At 52.0% G+C, this 12771-nt stretch overlaps 1 pseudogene; it reads right to left on the minus strand.

Annotated features, from left to right (window-relative positions):
• Positions 1-12771, minus strand: part of LOC148182306 (uncharacterized) — a 702689-nt pseudogene that overhangs the window by 379184 nt on the left and 310734 nt on the right.

The following is a 12771-nucleotide window of genomic DNA, read 5'->3' on the forward strand; positions in this document are numbered from 1 at the left end:
GTAATGTCAACCATTGTAAATGTAGAAAGGTGAGAGTGAGGAAGAGCGGTTTTCCTTCATCTCTTGATGACTCCTCCTCACCAAAACGACCTCCTCCTCAAATTAGGGAGCCAACCATGCAGGTGTAATGACATTTTAAACTGATTACAGTGCATTTTAGTCCTAAGTGGAGCATGGGAAGTGTTAGCATTATGCATATGTGTTCATATTTTGGATATTCAATACTTTTGTAAATAAATAGACACTGGAATCTTTTGTCAACTTGCAGTGCATATTAAGGGGTGACTCCCGCACTCGCCCAGTGCTGTGATTAAACATCCACTTTGTAACTTTAAACTGTTGGAGAGGTTTTTTTGTCCATTAACAGATTGATATTGATACTGGATCAATATTGCTGTTTTGCTAAATCACTGCCATTCTCTTCCCAGCCTCCCCAGGACTCACCAGAGCCCCTCCTGCTCCTCTCAGGATCCCACAGCCCCCTCCCAATTTCTCCCCACTGTCCCAGGACCCCCAAACCCTCTCCCAGTCCCTTCCCAGCCCCACCAGGACTCATCAAGACTTTTCCCAATCTCTTCCCAGCACAACCAACCTCATCCCAATCCCTGCTTTCCAATCCCCAATCTCCTTCCAGCTCCTCCAGGCTCACTCAAATCCCTCCCAGTGACACCCAGCACCCCCAAACTCCCTCCCAGGGTCCACCAGGACCCCCAGAACCTCATCCCACCCTCCCCAACATCCTTTAATCCCCTTCCCAGCCATCCTAAGCACCTCAATCCCTTCCCCACTTTAAACCAGTCTATCTCAAACTCCCTCCCAGTTCCTCCCAGCACACCCCAATCCCCCTCTGGGCACCCCCAGTGCCTCCCCCGCTGTCCCCGGCGCTGTGGGGGCCGGGCCGTGCCCCAGTGCCGGCTCAGGGGGTGCTCCAGGCTGACGTGCTCCACCTGGCAGCTGGAGCTGAGCCCGCATTGCCGGGGGCGGTTTCCAGCAGCACCAGGAGCTGCTGGCTCCAGTCCCCGCTGGGGAGCACGGCAGTGGCCAGCACGTGGCCCGAGAGCTGCTGCTGGCCCTGGGAGCAGCTCAGCTGGATGTGGGCAGGGGAGAAATCCATCAGGGAGCAGAGCAGGCGGCCGGGGCCGGGCTGGGAGCTCGAGGGCACCAGCGAGATGGACACGATGGGGGGGAACTGGGAGAGAGTGGAGAGGAGTGGTGTGGCATTGAGAGGGACTGGGAATGGACTGGGAGGGACTGGGGTGGCACTAAAGGAGATGAAAGTGGATACTGGGACACTAGAAGAGAGTGTGGAGGTCTGCGAGTGAAGTGAGAATGAGCTAGGAATAGACTGGGTATGGCTAAAAAGAAGTGGGAGGGACTCTGGGGCCTCTGGGCGGGTGGTAGTACTGGGAGGGACTGTGGTGGCACTGGGAGGGACTGGGAATGAAGTGCGCGGCACTGGGAGGCCGAGTCCAGCGCGGGGCTCTCGGCTCTGTGGATCTGCCCGGCAACTGATGAGTCATCAGAGAACACGCGCTCTGATTGGCTGAGGGGCGGCAGATCCACGGAGGGGCGAGATGGACAGGCGGGGTCACTGGGAGAGAGCGACTGGGATGGACTGGGAGAGGCTGGGATGGACTGGGAGAGCCACGGGAGCCATTGGGAGGGACAAGGGGCCCCGGGGAAGGGCAGAAGGAAGGCTGAGGGCTCTGGGCTGATTCCCAGGGTGGTTTGGAGGGACACGGCCGGGCCCCTCTCTGTGCCCCGCGAGCAGCGGCCCGGACAGAAAAGTTCAGGAGCGGGAGGAGGTGTTTCTCAAGATTGATTTCAATCCTCATTCTCCTGGTCGGATTTGCTCAGTCCTAAGTTCAGTTCATTTCCCCGTGTCGGGCTGTTGTGCCCCTGATGGTGATCCCTGAGTGACCTCTCCCTGCCCTTGTCCCGACCCACAAGGACTTGGATTTGTTTCAGTTCAGTGGAATTCCTGGTGATTTGGGGGGAGCTGGAGCAAAGCAGCTGGAAAGCACAGTGGGCTTGACAGGGACTGAAGCAGGGCAGGAGTTGGGGCTGCCTCGAGTGAGCTCTCACAGTGTGAACCTTCATGGAGTCTTTCTAAGGGAATTTTGTTGAAGTTTGACATTCATTATTAAAAAGCAGAGTCACAAGTGGAGCTCCGCTTTCAGCTTGAAATGAGGGGATGGAACGTGGGCGCTGGGACTTCCGTAACCTCAAGTTGTTCCTTGATACTGGACACTCTAGCTTTGGCAATCGGAAGCCCTTCAGCAGCAATGTCTCTGCTACTCCCTGGTTTCTGGCTCAGACCCAGCTCGCAGCTTGGACAAGGTCTGGGCTTTGTCCTCTTGAGCTTTGGGAGCCTCCCGGGAAGCACCAGCCCTCCCCAGCCCACCCTTGGTAGGACTTTTTCTTTTCTCTCTGCTGACGATTTTATCCCCAAAACTGCCGTGGGAACGTTGTATCCAAGCACATCCTCCAGCGCTGCACTTTCCTCCTGTGAATTCCCTGTGCAGGGAATGTGTCTGTGCTGTTCCCTGCTCTGTTCACTGACAAACAAACCTGAGCCCGTGGGACTGTCAGAGCTCCTTCATGCAATGAAATCAGGTTGTGTTTCTCATGGCATGTTCTGGAGGAGCTTTTCTTGGTGTGTCTTGTGCTGCTGGAAATGACACAAGAGCCAGGAGGGAACAGAAGCTGCTGCTGCCCGTTGGCTCAGGGCCAGGGAACCAAGTTGTGCTCCCGTGCAGTTGGGCCCTGCTGGAAGCAGAGCCGCGTTTCCCTTGAGCAGCTCAAGCTTGTGACAGCTCCAAACAGGAAACCTCAGCACAAAACTCTTCCTCCAAACTCAGCTGCTTTCCCTCCTGCAGCTGTTTGGGAAAGAGCCTCAAAGCACAGACTCTGCTGGGAGCCATTGGTGCATTTCCTCCCTCCCGGCAGCAGCAGCTCCTGAGCCCTTCACGGGCTCCTGTCCCTTCCCAAACCCTTCAGCTCCCTTGGAACTCTCAGCAGTCACTAACATATGCATTTCTTTCATATTCAAGCTGCATTTAAACTTCTTTTTTTCTCTCCTCTCTATCTTTTTAATCTCCTCTTTATCTCCTTTAATCCCGTCAGCACCAGTAGGATGGGGATGGAGTCTTGGGGTGGGTGTGGGATGAACTGAGGATCCAGCAGAGAAGGGCAAGGCAGAGGGGAGAGGACTCAGCCAACCCTTCTCCTGCTCTCTCCTCCGCCAGGCTCCAGCTAAAGCAAATCAGACTGGAAAGGATCCCACAAATGCTGTGTTCTCCTCCCTCTGAGCTTGGCTGGGGATCCTCAGCTTCAGCCTGGTGCAGTGCCTTAGATTTGCTAATTTGAGTTTTTTGGCTAATGCACTAAATAATGTGGTGGGTTTAGCGCTGGCTGAAATCTCCAGGGCACTTACTCATTTCTCACTGTGAGATATGGATTAGGAGAAGGGCAAAACAGGCTTAAAACTTAGAAGGAATAAAGAAACTTTATTAACCGGAGTACAAGAATAAGAAACTAGAACAAAACTTTCAGAACACCTTTCCTCCCCATGAATAACTTTTTTTTGTTTTATCTGACATTGTCGAGATAAAACTTGTGATTTTAAAACAGTATTAATTATGCAATAGTTTTTATTAGATTTTGTTATGTCATGGAGACTTTTTTACAAGGAACAGGTTTTTTGTGGTTTTTTTATTTTTACAAATAGCAGCCGCCTGGGAAGTAATTTTGCTATTGTGACATTTTTCTCATTTTTACAGTCCTCCTAGAGTTGTTTCTATGGGTTATGAATTCATGTTATTTTAAGGATGAGTTGTTTAAAGGCAAATGTTTTCTTCATCTGTTTTTGTGATCATCTTTGGAAACAGAAGTTTTCTTCTTCTCTCCCTGGTGCCAAAGGTTTTTTATTGCTTTTATTTATTTTTCTGTTCAAACTTTTTATGGGATTACAGTTATTTTAACATTTGTTTGGTTTCATTAATGGATGTTTTTGTTTACATTTACAGCTTGTATATTTTTTTATACTTTTTTCATGAATTAAAGGAGATATTTTCATACATCATTGTTTATTTCTATGGCTTTACTAAAAGAATATTTTCGTTTTAATTTACATTATTTCATTTCTTTTCTATCAGAGGTTTGACTTTTTTTTACTGACTTGGATGTTTTTGTGTTGTGTTTTTGCATGTTGTTACTATGTCGTTTCTGTCCCTGGAGAGAGGAACAAGGTTTGTAGGTCTCATCTGTGTATTGAAAGGGTTAATATCTTGCCCAGGCCTGTGGCTGGTTTCTCGCTCTCTGCTGGGGCAGCTGCCGGAGCTGTTCCTGCTGGATGATTTTCCCGTGGCTGCACTGGGATCTCAGCAGCCAGGCCAGCACTCAGAGGCCGCTTCCGCTCCCCCTGCCCGGCAGCTTCTGCTGAAACTCAGTGGCAGCAGAATTTCAGCCGAGCCGGGGGCTGGCCCGGCCCGGCAGCGCCGCTGGAAAGGGCTTGGCGGGTTCCCCGGGAAGGGCTCGGCCCCCGGGAACGGGACCCAGAGCGCTTCCCGGGAGGGGCCAGCGCTGCAGCAGAGCCCGGCCCGGCCCCGCCAGGGCCCAACAGGGGCCGGACCCCGTTACCTGTTCAGGGCCAGAAGAAAAAGAGAAAGAGGTTCCCAGGCTTGGGTTTTTGAAATGTGGTACTCACAGAGGCAGATCTAATTTTGAATGGTAAAAAACGTTGTCAGTTCTCAGAATGAGCCAAATATTCTCACCCTGAAGAATCTCATTAAGAAGAACCTAAAGCACAGTGGATATCCTGCTGCAGTTTGGTGGTTTTTTTCATTCCTACATAGTCTACATAATGTTTGAAATAAGTAGTGTTATAAAGGACTTTCAAATTTCCAAACAATCAATCTAATTAATTGATAAAATACTTTAATAAATTGGAAACAAAATAATAATACAATTTAGTAAAAGAATACAATTTAGTAAGAAAGATACAATTTAGTAAATATATTCAGGTATATCTATTTCTATATATATGTGCTGATGAAGAATGGATCGCTTCTCGAGGCCATAGCTCCTTGGAAGGCCTGCACAACCCTGACTCTGAGCTAGCATAAATCCTTGGCAAAATATTGTATCAAAGAAATGAAGACTAATTGTTAATAAGGCAATGAAGAATAGGAATTTAGGATGAGAAATCTGCTAAATGTATCTTAATAAGCTTTACTAAAAGGTATCTTATACAGCTCTGGTGTTATGAGCTGGACCAATAGAAATGTAGAAATTAATGCATGAAAAATAGCAATTATTCAATCATAGTAGAATACAGATTGCATGTTAGCTTTTCAAAATACTATAAAAATGTAGCTAAGATTGTAATAAATTTGGAACAAGCAACTAACTCACATTGGGTCGTCTCTTGATTCCCGAACCTGTCTCCTACAATGTGCATACAATTGGGCAGTGGTTACAAATGGTTGAGACATAAGCAAAACCGACCGGGGTACAGGGGGTGCTTCTCACCTCACCTCACCTACAAAACAAAGCACTTGAAGCTAACCTTATATACTGTATGCTTATAAATATTCATTCATGTTTCCCGTAAGTTTCCTCCTATTTCTGATTTTGCTGACTTTACGTCACTTTTCTTCAATGGCGCATGCTTCACCTGTTGTTAGGGGGTTTTCAGTCTTCTTTTGGGGTCTTTTGGCGAAGGCTTTTCCTCTTCCTCGTTGTCCTTTGGATAACCTTACATGTTTGCACGTGTGTACTAAGCATTGTGTTATGTTGGTCTACTAATTAGTCTGATATTTTCTAATCTTTAGGCCCAATGCCTAGATTCATCCTAATTTTGTCCATCTCAAGGCCATTTTCGTCATGAGACATCACTTATCTTCCAAACTACATCTTGTACCTTAATTTTGACATGTAACATCTACAAAGGGGTACATCTGCTTTGTAATACTGATTCTTGGCCATTTCTAATAATAACATTAGTAACAGTTACAATTTAAGTAACACAAATCAATTCCATTTATTACACTGGGAATGGGGAACCCCTGCACTTCCATTTCTGGGCAAACCCCCGTTCCTGAGTACAGAGACCCCCTTGAACATTCATTTCAGGACACTGGGATCCCCTGGTACCCCCTTCCCCAACCCTGAAAACCCCTGCACCCCTTATCTAGAACCTGGAATCCCCTGAACCCCCATTCTCAGGAATGGAAACCTCCCAGAACCCCCATTTCTGGGCACCAGGACCCCCCTGAACCTCCATTTTCAGGCACTGGGACCCCTTGAACCCCAGAACATGGGAAGGGACCCCCCTGAACTCCCATTCCGCTGTGCCAGGACCCCCCTGCACCCCTGTATCCAGGACTGGAACCCTCCCAAACCCTCCATCCTCACACCCTGGGACCCCCCTGCAGCCGAGCCAGGGACCGGCCTGGCCCGGCAGGCCCCGCTGTACAAGGCTCAGCGAGCCCTCCCAGGGCTCTCCCACTGCAGAGGTAAATCAGGGAGAAGTGCCAGCTGACCAGCCCTGCTGGGGAGACGTGTATCCAAAATGAGAATGGATCCCCCAAAACCACAGCTCTTCCTTTTAAACAAAAAAGGGGGAGATGTTGTGGTGTGTTTTTGTTTGATTAAAGTTTGAAGCTGTTTCTATAAGTGGTTTGTTCTGTTACTCCTCTGCTTTGTTGGTTTAACCCAAAGTTATCTCCTCCCCTGCCCTGCCCATCATTGTATCCCAACCCCTTTTTCCAGCACCTTCCCTATCAATCTTGTCCACCCTGCCCCTTGTTCCCAAATGTTCCCTGTCAATCCTGCCTTATGCCAACCCCCTGCTTGGACGTCCCCTTTGGAAATCCCCTAATCCACAGCACCCCACTGATCCATGTGTCCTATTCCCCTCCCCAGGATATCCCTCACTGGTTGAAGTTTTGTATCCACCCCTGAACCCTCCCCATATATAAATTGCTGTACACTTGTATTCTGTGTCTTTTGCTCCTGGTGCTGCTGGAAACCGCCCCCGGCAATGCGGGCTCAGCTCCAGCTGCCAGGTGGAGCACGTCAGCCTGGAGCACCCCCTGAGCCGGCACTGGGGCACGGCCCGGCCCCCACAGCACCGGGGGCAGCGGGGGAGGCACTGGGGGGGCTGGGAGGGGGATTGGGGTGTGCTGGGAGCAACTGGGAGGGAGCTTGAGATAGACTGGTTTAAAGTGGGGAAGGGATTGGGGTGCTTAGGATGGCTGGGAAGGGGTTTGAAGGATGTTGGGGAGGGTGGGATGAGGTTCTGGGGGTCCTGGTGGACACTGGGAGAGCGTTTGGGGGTGCTGGGTGTCACTGGGAGGGATTTGAGTGAGCCTGGAGGAGCTGGGAAAAGATTGGAGATTGGAAAGCAGGGATTGGGATGAGGTTGGTTGTGCTGGGAAGAGACTGGGAGGAGTCTTGATGAGTCCTGGTGGGGCTGGGAAGGGACTGGGAGAGGGTTTGGGGATCCAGGGGCAGTGGGGAGAAATTGGGAGGGGGCTGTGGGATCCTGAGAGGAACAGGAGGGGCTCTGCTGGGTCCTGGGGAGGCTGGGAAGAGACTGGCAGTGATTTACCAAAATAGCAATATTGATCCAGTATCAACATCAATCTGTTAATGGAAAAAAACCTCTCCAACAGTTTAAAGTTACAAAGTGGATGTTTAATCACAGCACTGAGCAAGTGCAGGAGTCACCCCTTAATACGCAGTGCAAGTTGACAAAAGATTCCAGTGTCTATTTATTTACAGAAGTCTTGAATATCCAAAATATGAATACATATTAATACTAATGCATATGCATAATGCTAACACTCCCCATTCCCCAGGTTTGGTGAAAATGCACGGTAATGATTTAAAAAGTCATTATGCCTGTGTGGTGGGCTCCCTAATTTGAGGAGGGGGTCTTTTTGGCATGTAGGGGTCATCAAGAGATGAAGGAAAACCACTCTTCCTCACTCTCACCTTTCTACCTTTACAATGGTTGACATTACAAATAACATTTGGTACAATTCCAATTTCCTTCCTAGTGACTTTGAAATGGGTTTCCAGATGTAAGGTCTGTGATCTTCCTGAACCCCTTTATCAATTTCTCTTTTCACATTATAAGCACAGCTGAAGAAACTTACAATGAAAAGTAATTTTTTACCTAAGTTCAAGATTCATTATCTCAAATCCTGCTTCTCACTTAAATCATTAACTCCAACTAGTTCCAGCAAGGCCTATCTCTAGCCATAATCTCTAATTTTTCTCTAATTCTTAATTGTTTAAAATTAGTGACTCCAAAAGAGGTTTCAGAGGGTCCTGGGTGGGCTGGGGGAGACTGGGAGGGTCCTTGGAGGAGGTTGGGATGTCTGTGAGAGGTTTTGGGGGTCCTGACCCCGGGAGTTGCCCCAGGGATGTGTGAAATGCCACCCACAGCAAGATGCTGATGGGGATCAGGGGCTCCATGTTGGGCTTCATCTGCCTGGCACTGGGGCTCGGCTTCTGCCTGCACAGGAAGGTGAGGGGGGGTCACGGGGGTCATGTCCTCCCCCCCCCACAGAGCGTGTGTGCTCCCCTTGGGGCCCCCAAGCCCGGTGTCACCCCCTTTTCTCTGCCCACACAGCTCCTGAGGCAAAAGGTTCTCGAGGACTGAAAGTCAACAATTCCCATTGTCATTCTGTATCCTGTTGGATTTTCATTCCCCTGCTTTCATCCAGGTGCCCACAGGGAGCCAGGAAGATGTGGAGCCTCCCAGCCAGGTGTCTTCCCAACACGGATCACCAGGACCACGGATCACCAGGGCTCTGCCCAACGGGGGTCACTGGGGATCATCCAACACCGATCCTCCCATGGGGGATGGAGCTGGAGCAGTGCACGAAGCTCTTCCCGCACTCGGGGCACTCGCAGGGCTTCCCTTAGTGGTGCCTCCGTTGGTGTTTGGTCAAGTTAGAGCTGTGTGAGAAGCTCTTCCCACACTGGGGACACTCGTAGGGCCTCTCCCCAGTGTGGATGCGCCGGTGGACGGTGAGGTGGCTGTTGTACTGGAAGCTCTTCCCGCAGTCGGGGCAGCGGAAGGGCCTCTCGTCTGTGTGAATCCGCTCATGTCTGAGGACATCAGAGCTGTGCTGAAACCTCTTCCCACACTCAGGACACTCGAAGGGCCTCTCGCCAGTGTGGATGCGCTGGTGTGCCCTCAGGTAGGAGCTCCACCCAAAGCTCTTCCCACATTCCAAGCAGGTGTAGGGTCGTTCCCCTGTGTGGATCACCTGGTGTCTCATCAGGTAAGATGTGCTGGTGAAGCTCTTCCCACATTTCCCACACTCATAGGGCTTTTCCCCAGTGTGGATCCTCTGGTGTGGGATCAGCTGGGAGCTCTTTCTGAAGCCCTTCCCACATTCCAAGCACTTGTGGGGCTTCTCCCCCAGCTCTGAGCTCTGGCTGGATCTCTGGCCGTGTTCCTGGCACTGGGGGGATCTTTCCTCCTCAGAGCTCCCTGGACTGGGTTTGCAGACCCTCCTCGTGCGGGATCTCTGGGCCTTTTTCTTCTCTTCCATCTGAACACAGTTTGGGAACGTAAAATCCTGGTTGGGGGGAAAAAAACAACAGGAGAGCGCCTTGGACTGGGGTTTCCTCCTTGCCCAAGTTCATCTCAGAAATTAATTGGGCATCTTGTGTCTATAATAACCTCCAGGACACAAAGATTCGACCCAAACATCCTCCAAACATCAAAACACATCCATAGCTAATCAAACAACGACATTCAACCAAAAACCCCTGCAGAATAGAAAGGTTCAGCCCTCACAAGAAACCAAAGCACCAACATTTAGCCCAATAAAGCTCAGAAACACCAGGATTCAGCCCCATAAAAATTGTGGATGCCCCTCCCCAGTCACCTGCTGCAGTTAATGGGGGGGGGGGGGGGAAATGCTCTTGGGGCTGGGGGAGCTGCAGATACAGGGATGAACTTTGTGCTGCTTCCTCTTCCTGCTCCTCTTCCTCCTGTGTCCCTGCTCTATGTCACCCTCCGCCTCCACCTTGTGCACAACCCCAGGTACATATTTTGACCATTTTGTTCTTCAGCCCTGCTTCTCCTTCCCTTCTCCTCCTGCCCCCAGGCCCAGCACCCACTGCCGCCTCCCTCTTCCCCCCCAGTCCCACAGCATCCCACCGCAGGGGCACGGATGGAGCTGGGCCAGCTCGGCCTGGGGCAGCGCTGGGCTCTCGGCCGCTTCCGCCCGCACTCGCTCCCCACTGCAGCCGCTCCCGCCACCACAGCGCGGGGGGGCCCGGCCTTGGCGCTCCCCCCTCCCACCTCCCCAAATTCCCCTCAAGGGGGGCGCCAAGGCCCGGGGGGGAGGGGCGCAGCTGGGCTCCAGCTGGGCAACGCTGGCAGCTGCGGCTCTGCCTGGACACTGATGAGTCATCAGCGCCGCGCGCTCTGATTGGCTCAGCCCTGCCTGAGCCCTGCGCCTGCACCAAGGGGGGACACCCTGCTCCAGGGGGGATGGCCCCAAAACGGGGGAACCCCAGCAAAGGAAGAACAACAAAGGCTCTTTACAAACTGATCCTGTCAACCTCATTGCACATAGGGCCAGGGATGTGGACATAAGGAAGTGACAGGAGGAGCCATCAGCTGCACAAAATGTTATTAATTGATGACACAGACTGCTGCTCAGCCAAGGTCCTGCTAAATTCATCAACTTCCAGAAGAACAACAAAGACTTAACACAGCCATCAATATCCTTAGCTATACAAAAGTGGGGTGCATATTAAGGGGGTATGTAGGAGGTGCATTGGGAAGTCTGTACCTCTCCAGGACTTCAGCCAATGGGAAGAGGGAGATGTGACCAAGAAAATTAGGATGAAAAGGAGGCTGTGTCTGCCAACAATTGGAGAGACCCCATGGGAAATGTCCCATGGCCTCTCCCTTTTTTATGAATGAAATTACTGTTACAGGACTCCTCTGTCTTCCTTGTGGACAGAAACCTCTGGGGATGTCAATTTTTCCACACACCTTGGGGCTCCTCCGCAATTCCTTCCACCGTCCGGGCCGGCGGGCAGTGAGTGCAGCTGAAGGTGCCTCACCCAGTTTGGGGGATCGGCTCCCTCGGCTGGCGGCGGCACCGGGGATTGATTGGGTACCCGAGAGTGAGCAGGAGACAGATGAGTGACGGATCAGGGGGGCTCTCAAGAGTCGGCAGGGAGAGAGCACTGAAAATCTCAGCAGTGACTCCAGTGGCATCTTCGGGGAGTAAACATGGCAGGGCACCCAGGGAGGGGACAAAAGGGAAAGCCAGAATGGGGTCCCAGCAAAAGGGATGAGGATCCCAAAATATCTCTCAAGGGTCCCTTGGGAGCATGTGGAGGTCGTTTGCACATTCTCCCAGAGGGAATTAAGGACATGGACACCCAGGGGGGCAAGAAGGGAAGTCCAGAAGGGATTTAGACAACAGGGGATGGATGGTGTTGGTGTGCTGGGAAGGGATTGGCTGAAGGGGAGTGTGCAGGAATGTGCTTAAGGCAAGAAGCAGCAGGAGGAATCTATGGGGTAAGAAAAAAGATGATAGAAAAGAGGAAAAAGAGAAAAACACTGAGGATTGGGATGTGTTTCAGAAGGGTCTTATCCTCAGAATTTGCCAGCTGACTCAGATCCTTTGTATCCCAGTTTTCCAGGCCAGGAAAACAAGGAGGTCAGGATTTCAGGGGGTTTCTCTGAGCTGGGAGCGGCAGGAGCGGGCGCAGAGCTGCGGCACCGGGAGCACGGGCTGGGGGCCTGTGGGGAGCTGTGGGGCCGGGCCGGGGCTGTGGGGCAGCCGGGGCTCAGCGCCGGGCGCTGCCTGAGCCCAGCACCCCCCGGGCAGGGCCGGCAGTGGCCCCCGGCCCCCAGGAGGCTGCGGGACGCCCCGGCCGCTGCCCGGCCCCGTGGAGCTGCCGGCCCTGCCCGCCGGGGGGGCCGCCTTTGGACACTGCGGCAGGACAGGGACCGGCTCTGGGATACGGGCTGGGGAGGGGAGCCTCAGCACAGCGAGCACGAGGAAGGAACAGCTCAGAAATGGGGATTAGACCTGCAAGGATCCACATGATCTTTTAAGCATTTCCTGGTGGGTCCCTGGAGAAAGGAAGGATTTTGCAGAAAGCTCAGCAGCTGCCACAGGATGAGCACCCCCAGGCACTGAGGGGGGCTGCAGCAGGGCCAGAAGAAGCCCCTGCAGCACTTGCTCACAAAGGCTCAGCAGCTGAATGCAGCAAGGGATGAGCAAAAGGCCAAGCTGAAGGCAAAGGCCATGGCACAGTTCCTACAGCCCCTGAGGGATCAAGCCCAGGGCCCAAGGGGGCCCCAGCACCCAGGGGACACCCTCGGCCACAAGCACCTGGCACAGGCATTGCCCTCCTGGCCAGGGGACAGCCCACCCAAACAGCCCCTGGCAAGGAATCAGCCTTCCAGCTGCAGGGCACAAGGACACTGCAAGCACAGACAGGAGCACCCTCAGCACGAGCAAGTCCAGCCCTTGATGGACACGGATTCTTAGCGGTGGCACAGCTCCCATTCCACCAGGGACCCACCACACTGCAGCCCTTGGGAACATTCAGGGTGGCTCTGGATCCAGAGGAGACCTTTCCTGATGGACACAGGGGCCTCTCCATCCACTCAGAATCTTACACTAAAAGGTGTTAGTGAATATTTTAATTATTAAGGCACTAAGTGGGAAAGATGAGTGGGTGTGTTTTATTCAGACACTATTAGCAGAT

This window comes from Pseudopodoces humilis, chromosome 33, assembly GCF_049639895.1.
Source record: "Pseudopodoces humilis isolate 2021_Gansu_Grassland_sample_001 chromosome 33, ASM4963989v1, whole genome shotgun sequence".
NCBI classification, from domain to species: domain Eukaryota; kingdom Metazoa; phylum Chordata; class Aves; order Passeriformes; family Paridae; genus Pseudopodoces; species Pseudopodoces humilis.